Here is a 14,721-nt window from a genome sequence, read left to right as displayed (position 1 = left end):
CTAGTGACCCATGGCATCAATGATTTATATTGGATATAGGTAGTGTGATGCCCCAGATACAGAAGTTGCTGGTAAATAGAAGGAAATATGGATCACACCATTAATCAAAATCACATAAAGATGGAGTGTGTTGCCCAGCCTCCCCCAATTTCTTTTTCTCCTTCTGTGTTGCTAGAAAAAGTATATGTCAGTGAGCATGTGGATGAGGTGTATTCAGCAGTGAAATGTCCAAATGTATGTTCTTGCTTTTGCAGTATGACCTGGATCAGGTAGAGTAACTTAAAAGTGATCCTGAGTGGAGGTATCAGGTTGCTAAAATAAATTCTTGCTGTGTGTAGAAAGAAGGGTGCTATTATATGCAGAATCTGGAGTCCCGGATGCAATTTTCCATCTTAAGACATCCTCAGAAATATGGTTCATACACACCCCCGTCAGACCTGAAACACAGAGGGACAAGCTGTTCTCAGCTGCTTGTACAGTCAAGAGGTAGAATCTGATACCTCTCATCAGACATGAAAGATGCCATGGGCCATCTGATGGGTTGATGTTGGCCCGTGGGACTGCAGCTACCTTGCAGGAACATCAGAGATGGTGCAAAGCCAGGAGAGACAGCAGCAAGGTACACAGTGTCCAGGGAAGTGGTGGAGGGGCTTAAAAGATGTGGATGTGGTGCATAGGGATATGGTTTAGCACTGGGCTTGGCAATGCAGCATTAATGGTTGGACTCCATGATCTTAGAGGTCTTGTCCAGCCAAAACCCTTTTATGATCCTGTGATTCTAAGGAAGCCATTACAGTATCCTTCATTTATCAGCATAACCAGGACTGAGCTGTGGGGCTCCTTCCCCACCTTCCAGGGGTGCAGTCATTTGGCTAATGTTTGAAAAACCCACTCTGAGAGCCCCAGCTGGAGGCAAAAGGATCTGCACAGCACAGTTTATGGGCTATTCCAGAAAAAGTTGTTCTTCTTGATATATGAGCCTGCCCAGATTTCTTCTGCACCTTGAAAAGGAGCCCTTGTGGCACAGCTGCACTGCTGGGGTGTTGCTGAACACAAGCTCCATGTGGAATGGCTCTCCATTATTACTTCGCAGAGTATCTCAGCACCTTGTGGAATGAAAGGTTTCCAAGCTGAAAATCTGAGGAGCACCTGTAGGCTCCAGATTATTCAGTATAGTGAAAATGGAGAATCTCAGAACAGCGAACCCTGGGTTAAAAAAAAAATATTTTACTTTCACACCCCTGATGACCAAAAAAGTGTTCTGCTCACCTTGAAATGACGCTCCCCAGAAGCTCTGTTAGCACCCCCACCCAAGTGTTCTTACATCCACTTTCCCCCCAACAGCAGGAAATCGCTTAGAAAATATTTCCAGGTTCCTTCCTGGCCAGAGGTCACCTCCGTGTTTCAAAGCAGCAGGAATCACCATGTTCTCTGACACAACAAACGGAGGAGGAAGACCTGTCCTGCCCTTCCAGCTTTCAAGCTTGTGCTTTTTAGCTGCAACTCCACCCTTCACTGGTGGAGAAGGGATCAGTTCCCACTGATCGCAGGAAAGGGAGGTCACGGGGTTTGCTTGATTAAATCACCACAAGCCAAAAGGTTCTTTCTCTTGCTCACTGAGAATTGCTCACGGGCTGTTTAATTTGTTCCGAAAAGAAAAGCAAGATAAAAAAACAAACCCCAAGCCCAAGAAGCAACAGGACACAGGGAAAAGCAGGTGTGTCTCCAGATCCTGGGAATACAAAGGGCAAAGGCTGAGGCAGGAGGTGACACTTGATGGAAAGTTTCCATCCCAGCACAAGAGGACAAGTTTGGAAAAGACTCGGACAGGAGCAGCACTTGTTGCCCTACAGGTATGGATGCTGTGTGTGAAATGTGGCATTGCTTTAACACTTTGGGGAGGACAAGGGTGGCTTGAAGGAATTTTTGAGTCTGGGTTCTGACAGTGTAGTGCAAGCTTTGCATCACCAGTAAACCTGCTGCAGGTTTCTGCCAGGGGAACTGCAACTGTCACAGGTTTCATTTTGTCGTGATTACCTGGCAGTTTTCTGTAGGATGGTTTTGGCTGTTCAGGGTATGAATTAAGCCATTCAAGCTCCTGACAAAGTGATACTGCCTGTTCACTTGGCTAGTGAATGCTAATAGAGGTTATGATTGCTTTAGTTTAAGCTTGGGGCTACAGAGGTAAAGAGGGACGTGCAAGGAAGTGCTGTGCTAATCCTCATTGCATTTATTACCTCCTAAGTTGTGCTGCACAGTTTCAGAGAAAAAGTCAACTTCAATAGCATTTAGAATTTTTTTCCACTTTGTTTTGTACTTACAGTGGCTGGAATTTGCAGTGCAGATGCAAGCACTGTATTTTGTTAGCTGTATAGAACGGTGGGTTTGTTTCTTTTGAGAGCAATCTCCCTTCAGTTTCATATTAGGTGAAACTTGCTAACAGGGGAGAGGGGCTTGGGGCACCCATGGCCACAGGCTGAGAAACTGCTGTATACTGTCTTTGATCATCACATTTATCTTGTTTCCATTCTTTTCTATCTGTGTTTTCAGCTGCTTAAATGAAAGCAAATTTTATGGTGTTGTGCTGGAGTGCTTCTGCCAGTGTTCAGTGCCAGGGGGGATACAAGGAGGCTTTCTGATGCTTTCACCTCCGTCGATATCTATATCCCCAAAAGTTCTGCTCCATTTCCAAACATCTCTGGTGCAGAAGTATCCACTTTGCTTAAATGGTCATGATTCAGAAAAAAAGCAGCGCTGTGATGTGACCCTGTACAACCTTGTTTCTCTCTCCCCATCATGGGAAAGTGATGCTCACCTACCTACTTGAGGAGCTTTGGATCTGGGGCAGAAAGGTGTTTTTGTTTGAATACTGTAACTCACACTTTCAGTGGCAGTTTTACGAGGCAATGGGCTTGTGACAAGCAAGGAAATAGCAAGGCAAAGGATGTCGTGAATTTGAAAGCCCGAGGCTCCATTTCTTCTGCTTCTATCACTTGCTGTTGCATGATGAAAATGGTATTTTGCAACCCATAGATTTTCCTCTCACCCAGAAAATTCCTCATCTATTTCTGTCACTTAGTCTGCCCAGTGATGTCTGGCAACATTGCAGAGTGAAGTGATATTTAAAGAAATTTAGAGGCAAATCTTTAGCACCTGGGTAGCAGTGACACTTAACTGAACTCAGTGATGGGTCAGCCAGCTCAGCAGGAACCTGCTGTGACTGTTTGGCATCTGTCACTATTTAACTTCCCTAAATTCATCTGAGTTTGCCTCTGGTGATCCAGGTTTAAAAAACAAACATAGAGAACATGCGTAGGCACTGGGAAGATATCTTTGTCCTGATCTTGGTTATTTTTATTTTTTTAACACCTCTTAGGCATGCTTAATAAAGAAGTTCTCCAACATCTGAATTGGAGACGTGGGAAATTCCTCAAACTAGGCAGAGCTTCCTCTCATTGTTATAACACAAAAGACCAGTGCAGCCTTTACTAGAGTTCCTTTTTTTAACCCATTCATCTTGACCAAGAAACCTACCTGCTGCTGCTACTGCTCAGGGCTGTGATTCACAGTTTCCCAGAAGACAGCAGACAAGCAGGGAAGTGAATTTCATCATCCATAAGGACATCATTATTTTGGGGTTGTACTGCACTTGAAACTGAAATGGTTTGCTGCTGGAATTAATCTCAGCCTTGTGCAAGAATCATTGCTGTTCAAGATCAAATGGGATGAATCTACAGTAAAACCAAAGTCCCTGCAGAAAACTATTTCCAGTTTTCCATGAAAGAGTTTCATAGGACCATGATCTTCAAAAGGGGTTCAATTGACATTCCTGAGCAGATCCACCCCAACTGCATGTTTATACAGAGTTTATTTCTCAAATGATCCTACATGTGGCTCAGCCTGCCTGGGAGCAGTTACCACCCATGGGTTAATCTGATCATGCACCTGCCCTGCTGGTAAGGAGCAGCAGCTCTACCCCTTATCTATGCTGGGCAGCATCCTGAGAGGACTGAGCCAGCACTGGGTGAGGGCAGGAACTGTGGGGCTGTGATAGTGGCCCTGAACTGGTTGTATTAAGAATGTGGATGAGATGGAATGCACAAGGTGGGTGTGCAGGAACAGGTAAAATGGGAGACAGCAAAATATTTGCAATGGCTTGTTTCTCTCTGTTGGATGAATGATTGATTCCTCGTTTGTTTGGTTGGGTTCTTTTTTAAGAAAAGATTAGCTCCTGCAGAGCAGACAATTCACTGTAGCAGGTTGTATAGTAATTACACTGCTATATTTGCGTGTTATAATGCTGCACTAGTGGACTTTGTTAAGGAGTTTTTGACTACATTTGCAGCCTATTCCAAGGTCTTATCTGCTGTTGATGGTGGCCGGCAAGAAGTTTCCCTCTCACAGCCATTCCATGACATGACATGGATGTTGTAGCCTTAATCCACCATGTCTATACACAGTTTATATCTTTTCTACAAACTTCAATTCATTCCTGTGGAAGCCTGCAATGAATTCTGTCCCAAAACCCTCCCCCTCTGCATCATAATTCCCATCTAAGCAATCCAAACAAGATGGGTGTGCTGGGATTGAATTAACTTTCCTCATAAGGTGCTTTGTTTGGATTTGTGGCTGAAACAGTGTTGACACTGTACCGATGTTTTGGCTATCGCTGAGCAGTGCTTGCAGAGCATCAAGGCTTTCCCTTTCTTCCCACCGACTCTTTAGTGAGTGGTATGAGGATTGGAAAAGATTACAACAGGGAAATCTGACTTGAATTCACAGAAAGGATGTTTCAAACCATATAACATCATGTTCAGCAACAAAAAAAGTAGTTGTGGAAGTCAGGGTTGTCTTCCAAACCTGCCATTGCTTGGACATTTTCTGGATATACATCTGCTTCTGGGAGGAAGTGAAGGATTGCCTTCACATCACTTTTTTTTTTTTTCTTTCCTCTTTCTTTCCCTATTAACCTTTATTTATCTCAATCCACTAGTTTTCATACTTTTTCTCATCCTATTCTCTCCTCCACCCCTCTGACAGATGGGCAGTAAACGAGTGCCTGTGTGGGTGTTTAGCTTCAGACCAGGGTTAACCTGCAACAACAGGATATGTAGCCCATCCTTTAGACACCTTCCACTTTTGAATAAATAGCAGTTTTTTTTTTTCCCAGGCCAGGAAAAGAACCTTTAAACTCCCTTGTGTCACCTCCATTGGCTGATTTACACAAAGTAATACTTGTTTCAGGAAGACCTCAAAGGTCATCTAATATCCTTCTCCTGGCATTGAATTCCTTCATTCTGGATGAAAAGGGAGCCACATCTCATTTGCCTTCTAGGTACTTCCACAAGTTTTGCTTTATCAGGTCATTACTGCAGTCACTGATGGGTTTTTCCTGTCCCAGGGTGTCACTAAGCACCCTGTGAAGCAGAGACAGCAAATATCATCCTTGTTTAGCAGCAGAGAACTGAGGCACACAGATAGCCAGAGTCTGCTTACAAGGTTAGCTGCTGCCAACCCAGGGTCTGCTTAAACTCACCTCAACAGCATGGAGAATGCTGTGGTAGCGAGGTTTGAGGGTGCTTGTGAGCAGCAGAGCTGTATGCATGCCCTATTTAAATCTTAATATGAAATATTAATTTCCAAATGCCTTCCCTCAAAACATAATAGAGCTGTGATCAAGTATGTAATTTACTGTCTTCGGAAATTCCTCAAAACGACAGAGCTTCCCCCAATTGTTCATGCACAGAGGAAAAGCTCTACTAGAGTTCCTGCTTTGGCTCAATCCTGTGAGCACAGGCTTGGCCCTCCATGACCATTAAACGGAGTGTGTGAAAGCCATCTTCATTCCAAAGATGTCCCTACATGCCTTATGACAGGCTATTCACAGAATGCCCCTTGCTCCTGAAATTGTTTTATGGTGCCTTCTTGAGAGAGAAATTCTTTAAATTCCTGCAACATTATCCCTAAAATTTGGATTGGCTGATGCTAGGCCTGAGATCCCGGATGAGCCTGTGCATGCCTCAAGTGTCTCTGGCAATTTAACAGGACTGATGGCACTTCCTTCCTTCCTCTTGTTATCCATCCTGTTTCAAGTCTATGGCTTAAAAGGTTCAACTGCTGTTCATAAACACTGTCCCTTATTGCACTTAGGACACACTGCACGTAAAATCATAGAATCACAGAATGCTTTGGGTTGGAAAGGATGTTAAAGCTCATCTCATTCCAGCCTTTTCCAGGGGCAGGGACAATTTTCACTAAACCAGGTTGTTCCAAGCCCCATCCAACCTGGTCTTGGACACTTCCAGGGATTTGGTAGCCACAGTTTCTCTAGGCAACCTGTGCCACGGCCGCATTACCCTCACAGGGAAGAATTTCTTCCTAATAATTGATCTAAACATGTCCTCTGATAGTTTAAAGCCATCCCTGCCTTGTCCTGTCATTCCAGCCCTTTTGTAGGCCCTTTAGGTACGGGAAGGAGCTCAAAGGCCTCCCCGGAGTCTTCTCTTCTCGAGGCTGAACAGCATCAGATCTCTCAGCCTGTACTTTTAGGGGAGATGTTCTGTGTTACTGTTGAAAATCTGCTTTAAAAGCTGCCTGCTCTTTCCCTGAACCCCTTGTTTCTGGACAGCCTTGCAATGGTTCTTCCAGCACTGTTCCAGCATCATAGTACCAAACTTTGCAAATGCTTAATCTACCTGACAGCAGCTAATGGAAGCTTCCCTTGTCCCTAATGTAAGTGCTGGTGCTTTCGAGGGTGCGGAGGCAGAGGAGGTTCCTACTGAAGTAAGGCCTAGATTGCCTGTAGAGTCAGCAGAGAGAAACACAAAGGCCTCAGGAAACTTCTTGTGGGAGATGCAACCAAAATTCAGCACCGACTTCATCCCATTGAGCTGGGGGATGGGGGAGAGAAGGGAAGGAGCTGGAAGGGAGCGAGAGAACCTTCCTGTTCTTGAAATGTGCATTTTCTTTTAGGCCGTGCTAGAATTAGGAGAAACAGTGTCACAGCAGCAGGGCAGGGTGTGTTAACCCTGATGCCGTCGGTCAGGGCACGGCTCACCTCCACGGGCCTGAACTCTCCTTTTCTCCCTAAACAAGGAGCTCAGGCTGTGCTGCTGACTGGGAACAGCCCCTGGCCAATGCTGTTCTTTGAAGGATTCCTGTGAGCCTTGGCATTAGCACTGGCTGAGACAGGGAACAGGTAACTGTGGACTAGGCCTCCTACAGCTAGGCAGAAAGAGACCTCAGCAGTTCACCTACTCAGGCCCTACCTACATCTGTCTCGTGACAGGTGCTTGTTTAAGCTCTCCAAAGGCACCCTGTGGCTGGAGAAATGCCATTTCTCGGTGCTGATCTCATGGGCAAACCTGCCATCAGGTTTAACTTGTCTTTGCATTGTTGTATTTTTATGCCATGTGAACGCAACAAGCACCACAGGGGTTCACAAGTCTGGATCATCCCTGGTCTCAGTCTGAAGATAAACATGTCTAAAGTCCACTATTCATTAAAGTCTTCTGAATATTAGTAAAACAAACTAGTTCCATCAGTGTTGATGATACTGTGGCTTGATCTCACACCTGGTGCCAATGATGAAAGTATAAGAGTTCTGACAATGTTGAAAACATTATAGACAGGTGCAGCCTTCCAAGAAGTTAAATAGTAGCACTATTTAGCCTTTCTGAGTTCTCCTGTGCTCTGGAAGACAGATCAGTACAAAAATAGTAAGGCTGGAAGTGAAATCAGTGGAATAAAATAGAAACAATTATTTTTTTCTCTCAGGCTTTATAATAAGAGAAAGGCAATTAAGGGATATGGACAACAGAGACCTGCCTTCACTGGTTTGAGGGATTTCCCTCCATTTATATGATTCTATGTGCAGAAGGTGGGTGCTATTTTGTACTTCCATCTTTTTGTTGCTAGGTGTGACAAGCCAGGCACTCAGACAGAAAAAACCCTCTGTCCAGAGCGCGATTGTACAAACTCCAAAAGGCTGACACCTACACAACTTACAGGAGCTTCCTACACAGCCAGCTGCAGTAATAACAGGAAAGAAATCAAGAGGTTAATAAAATGAAATGAGCAGGAAGCATGCAGTCATCAGACTTTCTAGTACTTTAGTCTATAGAAGTAACCAATGTCTGGCCTGACTCAGGGACCCAATCCAAAACTCACTGCAGCCCATGGAAATTCCACTGCAACGGATATTGTTAGACCTCACTCTTCACTACATTGATATGGGAGTACCTGGCAAGTTCCTCCTTCCCCAGTACTCCCACAGTGCTGAGCTTCAAATATCTTGTTGTGTTACCTCTCACTGCGTATTAGGCCTGCAGCCCACCGCAGATGCTCCAAAAAGCACAAGGAGAAGAGAAGGTTCATGGGTACATTCCTTCTTCCATCCCAGTCATCAGAGGTGAGCTAGTGTGTGCTTTTCCACAGTCTTTCCAAACACATGGTACCCAGCTGCATACAAAGGGCTGAAATAGGAAGGTGGAATTAATTGACTAGCACTTTTTTTCTTTTTTCTTTGTTTCTTCTCTACAAATCTCTAACATGAAGGTCAAGGAGGAGGCCTTAGCTGGAGTAGAGAAAAACCTGAGTGGAAGTGAGAAAGAACTGCCAGGAAGAAGACAAGAATTGGGCAGGGCTTTCTTTTTCCAGTCAAGTGCTGACTTAAATGCCATTTCACTTTGGTTGCAGCTATCACTGTTTTCAGTCTGGCATATTAACGTGCCATGTGGCATGGGGAAATTCATCCCTTTACTTATGAGTGCCATGACATCTGTTTGCGCAAAACCAACAAAAATAAGAATTACCCCTCTGTTCCTGCAGAAAACAAAACCTCTGCTCATGTCTGAGAGATCCTTGAGCATCCCATCAAACTCAGCCCCCTGCACCATGCTAGGCACAGAGCTGGAATAACACAGTTCCACAAACATCACAAAGAAAGAATGCCACAGCTTGTTTATTGCCTGTTTGAATCCTTATCACCAAGCAGTTCAGTTTTGCGTCCTTGATTAATTTCTGTTTATTTTATTTTTGTTCTCATTCAGATGTGTTATCTAAGGTCAGTGCAACTTCCCTTGTCCCCCCTTTCCCTTTCAGCCAACTCTCCCATGAAATATTGTTGTGCCTGGGTGTGTGTTTCTTAAAGTCATTGTGTGTTTTCTGTCTGAAACAAACATTGTCTGATCATCCAACTTATTACGTACTACCCAAAGGTCATGCTTTATGCAAAGAAAGGAAAGCTCTTCTCTTGTGGCTGAGGAATAACAAACTGGACAGGCACTGAAAACAAGGCTTTAGCCCCAGGGTTCAAGACTCTGGGAAAATGTTCCATAGTTGTTTGCAAATGCTAACCGAGGTTCAGCTGCTACAGGCTACTGGATAGCCATGGAGTCAAACTGTTCTGTGCCAGCCACAGATCTCCCCCTTCACACCTTCTGACCTGTAGCAGTTCCTGGTTCCTCTCTCCAGGCATCTTTCACCTCCACAGATCTCAGAGCACCATAGGCCTCATCCAAAATACCTAGAGGGAGGCAGAGTTGTTTAAACCACAGGAAAATGCTGGCATAGGGGTAACAGAGCTTAAATATGTTACCAAAAAATACAGCCAAAGTGGAAAGATGTAGAAAAAGTACCAAAGAGGCAGGAGGACTGCTGTGCTACAAAGGCATAGGACTCTTCATCCTCAACAGCTGATGAAGAATGTAAAAGTGACGTACGGGGTATGAGGCCATGGAAAAATTTGCGCTATCTAGTTTGACAATTAAGGATCAAACTTGACCCTAATGAGTGGTAGATTCAAAGCAAGCAAAGGAATTCAGACCTCCTTGCTTCTGTAAATTATGTATTCTGCACACTCTCATAGGTTTTCTTGTAATTTACTTCATCTGAGTCAGCTTACTAGGCCATTAGGGCTGTTAAACACCAATGACATGCCTTTGCCTCCAGAAATCCCTGTAGCTCTGATAGCCAGAAGTAGAAAGAGCATTCTGAGGATGAGCTGCTGAAAACTTACTTCATTTTGTAAAACTCTTCCCAAGGGCCCCTGCTATAGCCCTTGTTGGATAAGAACCAACCAGGCTAGAGAATCCTTGGATCCAGCCAAGGGCAAATCTGTTCATGACATTAAGCTACCAGAGACCATTAGAAAGGATGGAGAATGGTCTCTTAGTGTGAACAAAGGAGAAAAAAGCACAGAGTTGAGGGCTTTCACAATGAGGCTTTAAAGCAGAATATGTCTGCCCGACCATACAGGGAGCTCCTGGACTCAGTGACCCAGGACATGTCTCACAGCCAGAGCAGAGGGCCAAGATCTGAGGCTGTGGACTAATACCCACCTCACAAAGAACTGCTGGTTGAAGATGTGTTTTGCCTGCAAGGTTGTTTGTTTTCTTCTTCCTGCTGATGCCAAAGGTGTATTCATCTCCATTTTGGTGCAAAAGGGGAAGCTTTCCCAGACACAGCATGTAGAAAGGTTACAGCCAACAGGAATAAAATACTTGTATGTGGGATAGCTGCATAGGGAAGGATAACTCTGTGTCTTCTAAAATAGAACTGCTTGTTTCCACTTCTGCATTTATAACCTCTTACCAAAGAAGCCACTCCTGGGTGGATGTATCTTTAGGTCCCCTCATTGGTTATTTTTATACATAGACATGATCCCCCTGTGCCTTTCCTTTTCCAGGCTAAGCAGCTCTCTCAGCCTCTTCAGGTATGACAGATGCTCCAACTTCTTAATCATCTTCATGGCCCTTTGCTGGGCTTCCTTCAGTGTGTCTCTCTTGTACTGGGGAGCTTAGGAGCTGGACATTGTGCTTAAGATGCATCCAGAATCAGGAAATCTTCTTTTTCTTAAGTCTTAACATCAAATGAGAAATGTTGTCAGAAAGATTCTAGAAAAAATACATGACTGGCAGGATAAGAAAGGCTTACAAATGTGTCTGACTGTAAGAGACAGAGTTGGTGAGTCAGACAGAAGGGTAAGGTGGAATAGACCAGGTCCCTCTGAGTGAACAGAGGTTACCTGAGCAAAGGAACCCAAGTAAGGAGCCACAGGTCTGAGAGAATGTCTAGAGAAGCAGCCCTACTGCAAGGGATTATATAGAATGCCAACAGCATGTTATTTCTGGCTTTGGTAGAACCCAGGTGTCTGTATCATGCTGCACTGCCAAGGCCACAGAAGCCATGAGCTATGACAGAATCACAGTATAAGCTGAGTTGGAAGGGACCCACAAGGATCATTGAGTCCAGCTCCTGGCTGTGCACAGGACCATCCCCAAGAATCCTGTGGACATCACCTCCCTGCCAAAGATGCCCCTTCTGTCCTGACATAGTGATGTGGCTGTAAGTGCAGGTGTATTGTCACCCAGCCCCATGGGACAGGCTGGCCAGAGGTCCAGCTTTGGTGTGGTACCTTCTCAGAGGGGTCAGCTGTACAGCTGGTCAGCAACCAGGGCAGTGTTCATGCCTCTCCAAACGTGCCAGGCTGTTTCTCACTTTTCCCCTTTCCTGAGATAATGCTTAGCCAGTAACTGTGGCAGCTGAGGCTTATTCATGCAAGAATGCCCTCACTGATCTGGCAGATTGCTGTTCTCCAGTGACAAGCAGTAAGTCCAACTGTGAACTGTGCCAGAAGGGCTAGGAAAACATTGCAGGGCTGGCTGGCACCATCCAGAATGCGTTAAAAACGCTCACAGAAACTTCTTTTGGCTGCTCTCAGAGTATTAGGAATGCCTGGAGAATGTGTTCTCTGTGCTCTCAGTCCTACGGCTAAATAGTTGCTATTTCAGCTACTGTGCCCTGCAAACATGAGTCCTAGAGAGTTGTTCTCTCCTTGCAGGAAATCCTGCATGGTCATGGTATGATTTGAGCCTGATCTTCAGATAGCTGGATCTAAATTATTTTCATTTTCCATGTAGATTATTTGGCTATGTAAAAAGGTCATCAACAATTCATGGGAAGGCTGACAGAGGAATAGAGCAATCTAAAGTCATAATCATAGGTCAAAAGGAAAGATAAATACTGCACAAACAAGGATGGAAAATGTGAGCTGATGTAGAAAAAGGTGTGAACCATAGCCCTCCTCGGGAAATATTGTTTTGGGGAAACCCTTGATAAGGCTGTAGGTACAGTTTACCTCCTCGGTGCTTAAACATGTGAGAATATTGTGCTACAAAGGTCAAGAAAGGAATTCCTAAACCAGTCTAAGGTAGAATCACAGATTGGAAAAGAACTCTAAGGTCACGAGTCCAACCATTAAACCAACACTCCTAATCCACCACTAAAACATGTCCCTCAAGTCCACATGTACACATCTTTTAAATACCTCCAGGGATGCTGACTCCAACACTGCTCTGGGCAGCCTGTTCCACTGCTTGACCACCCCTTCCATGAATAATTTTTTTCTAAATGTCTAACATAAACCTCCCCTGGAGCAATTTGAGGCCATTTCCTCTTGTCCTGTTGTTTGTTACTTGGGAGCAGAGCCTGACCTCCACCAAGCTTCACCTTCCTGTCAGGGAGTTGTAGAGGGTGAGAAGGTCCCCCCTGAGCCTCCTTTTCTCCAGGCTGAGCCTCCGCCAGCTCCCTCAGCTACTCCTCACCAGGCATGTGGTCCAGACCCTTTTCCATCTCTGTTGTTCTTCTCTGGACACGCTCCAGCCCCTCAGTGGCCTTCCTGTCATGAGGGGCCCCAAACAGAACAGAAGATTTTTGATGCCCCACCAGAGCCATACACAAGGGAACAATCATTGCTCTGGTCAGTCCAAACACAGCTCTGAGAACACAGATCTGTGCTCTTGCATATCTCCTCTGAATCTCTTTGAATTCATTCATTGCACGAGTTAAAGTGTAGAGATACACAGGTTATTGGAAGAGATCAGCAAACAATCTACCCATCACCCACTGCCACAAGCTCACATGGAAGCAGAATCAGAGCCTCTCCTCCATGTCAGCAATTGTATAGCCTGTTCTTAAAAACCTCTACTGATGGAAATTTTGCAGCCACCCTGGGTAGCCTAATTTCATGCTTCTAAATGTTACAATTATGTATTTTTCATAATCACCAGCATATTTACTTTTGCTTCAGATTGTGTGACTTTAGCCAGATATCACTGTGAACATCCATGTCAGTCCTTTTTCAAGGGACAAACTCTTATTGTGTCCATACCTGAATCTTGTCCTATATAATCTGAACAACCTTTAGCCTGTTCACGAGATTATGGCTCTTGTCATTGAGGTTATACAATGCTCTTGTCTTAGCATTCCCATGGCTCTCCTTTGGATGCTCTCCAATGCAGCAATATCCGGACACAGGGCTCCAGCCAAAACATCAACAGCATCACACAGTGCACTTCTGTTACCTCCCAGGTCTCCAATTACAAATATTTGCTAAAAAATTAATAATATTTCAACATTGTTACAGTGAGTGAATTTAGGTTGCAATTTCTTAGGACTCCCTCCAGAATAATTTCATCAAGACTGAGGTGGGCAAAACTATCTAAAGTCATGTGATAGAGATAACAAATGAAGCCCCAGGCATTGGCAGATTCACCCCAAAAACTGTTATCTCAAAGTAAACTAGCTATTAGCTCCAATATGCTTGGGATTCACTCTGTCCTGACACATTAAAAACACAGCTTTCGGTGTCTGTACACACAAAATTCAGACTCAAGATCAGGTGGTGTAAGAATCTGCATCCAGTTTCTGAGAGGTTCTGGCATCTTTTTTTCTGCATTTGGATACAATTGACAGTGGGGTTTGATTACACAAATTGCTGAGATTAATTTCTAGAGACGAGACTGAAGTGTGAATGTCCAGGACTGGAATGAGGATGGGTTAGTCAAGTGAGCTGTAAAAGCTTAATTTCTAAGTTGTTTCCCCATTTGCTTTATCTTTGAACAGTATTTCCCAGGGTGCAGCTATGTGGGAACCTTACCCTGGTCTGTCTTTCATGACAGATGAAATGTGTTCACGTGCTTTTGCAACAGCACATTTCCAGTGAATTACAGGATCCCTGTAGCTCTGCCTTGGTTTGGATGAACACTTCTAGCTCAGAGCAAGTGTTCTCTAGCACACCTCTTGCTTTCTTGAGCCTGGGAAGACTAGTTGCAGACTCAAATGTTTAAATAAAAATGTTGTGAGGTTGAGACTTTAGAATCCAGGAAGTTCACAGTTTCTGGTGACATGACAGTACATGATGAATGAGTACAGGAAAAAACATCAGGATGATCAGAACATCCCCTGTGCTCACATACCAAGTAGATTACATACTTAATGCTCTGACATTGTATGATTTTCACATTCTCCTGCAAATAAAAACCAAGATTTCTCATACCTTTAGGCTGCAGTTTGATGGTAAGCCTTGAGCAGAAACCCTGTTTTAAGAAAGCCTTGCTGACATTCTTTCCCATTCTCACACCCCAGGATGCACTTTCTTAAAATCGCAAAAAAACACAAAAAAAAAAAAAAAACCCAACCCAAAAAAACCAAAAAAAAAAAAAAAACTAACTGCACACCAAAAAAACCCCACCCAAATCCCACCCCCCTCCCCTGCCAAAAAAAAACCCCAAAAAAACAGCAAATAAACCTACAAAAGCAAAGGAAAAAAAAGAGTGTTTGGGGAAAGTGGGTTTAACACAGACTGGTTTTCCAGGCAAGGCCTGGCAATGTGGAAAGTGTGACTCCACCACAGGCACAGGTAACTCAGCCTAAGCCAAT

General features: G+C 44.3%; 1 protein-coding gene across 3 annotated transcripts in view; it reads left to right on the top strand.

The window, feature by feature from the left end:
* Positions 1-1,428: 1,428 nt before the first annotated feature.
* ADGRF5 (adhesion G protein-coupled receptor F5) overlaps positions 1,429-14,721 on the top strand; it is a 41,351-nt gene continuing 28,058 nt past the window's right edge. Inside the window, exon 1 of one of the 3 annotated variants that reach the window (XM_068183270.1) lies at positions 1,429-1,853. The gene's annotated coding sequence lies outside the window, so the exon portion shown is untranslated. Of the gene's footprint in view, positions 1,854-6,374; positions 7,880-14,721 lie in introns of those variants that run through there. The other 2 variants (XM_068183267.1, XM_068183268.1) reach the window with 2 other exon arrangements.

Source organism: Anomalospiza imberbis, chromosome 3, assembly GCF_031753505.1.
Source record: "Anomalospiza imberbis isolate Cuckoo-Finch-1a 21T00152 chromosome 3, ASM3175350v1, whole genome shotgun sequence".
NCBI lineage: Eukaryota > Metazoa > Chordata > Aves > Passeriformes > Viduidae > Anomalospiza > Anomalospiza imberbis.
Note: the sequence above shows the minus strand (reverse complement) of the source record. Positions and strands in the feature narration are given on the sequence as shown.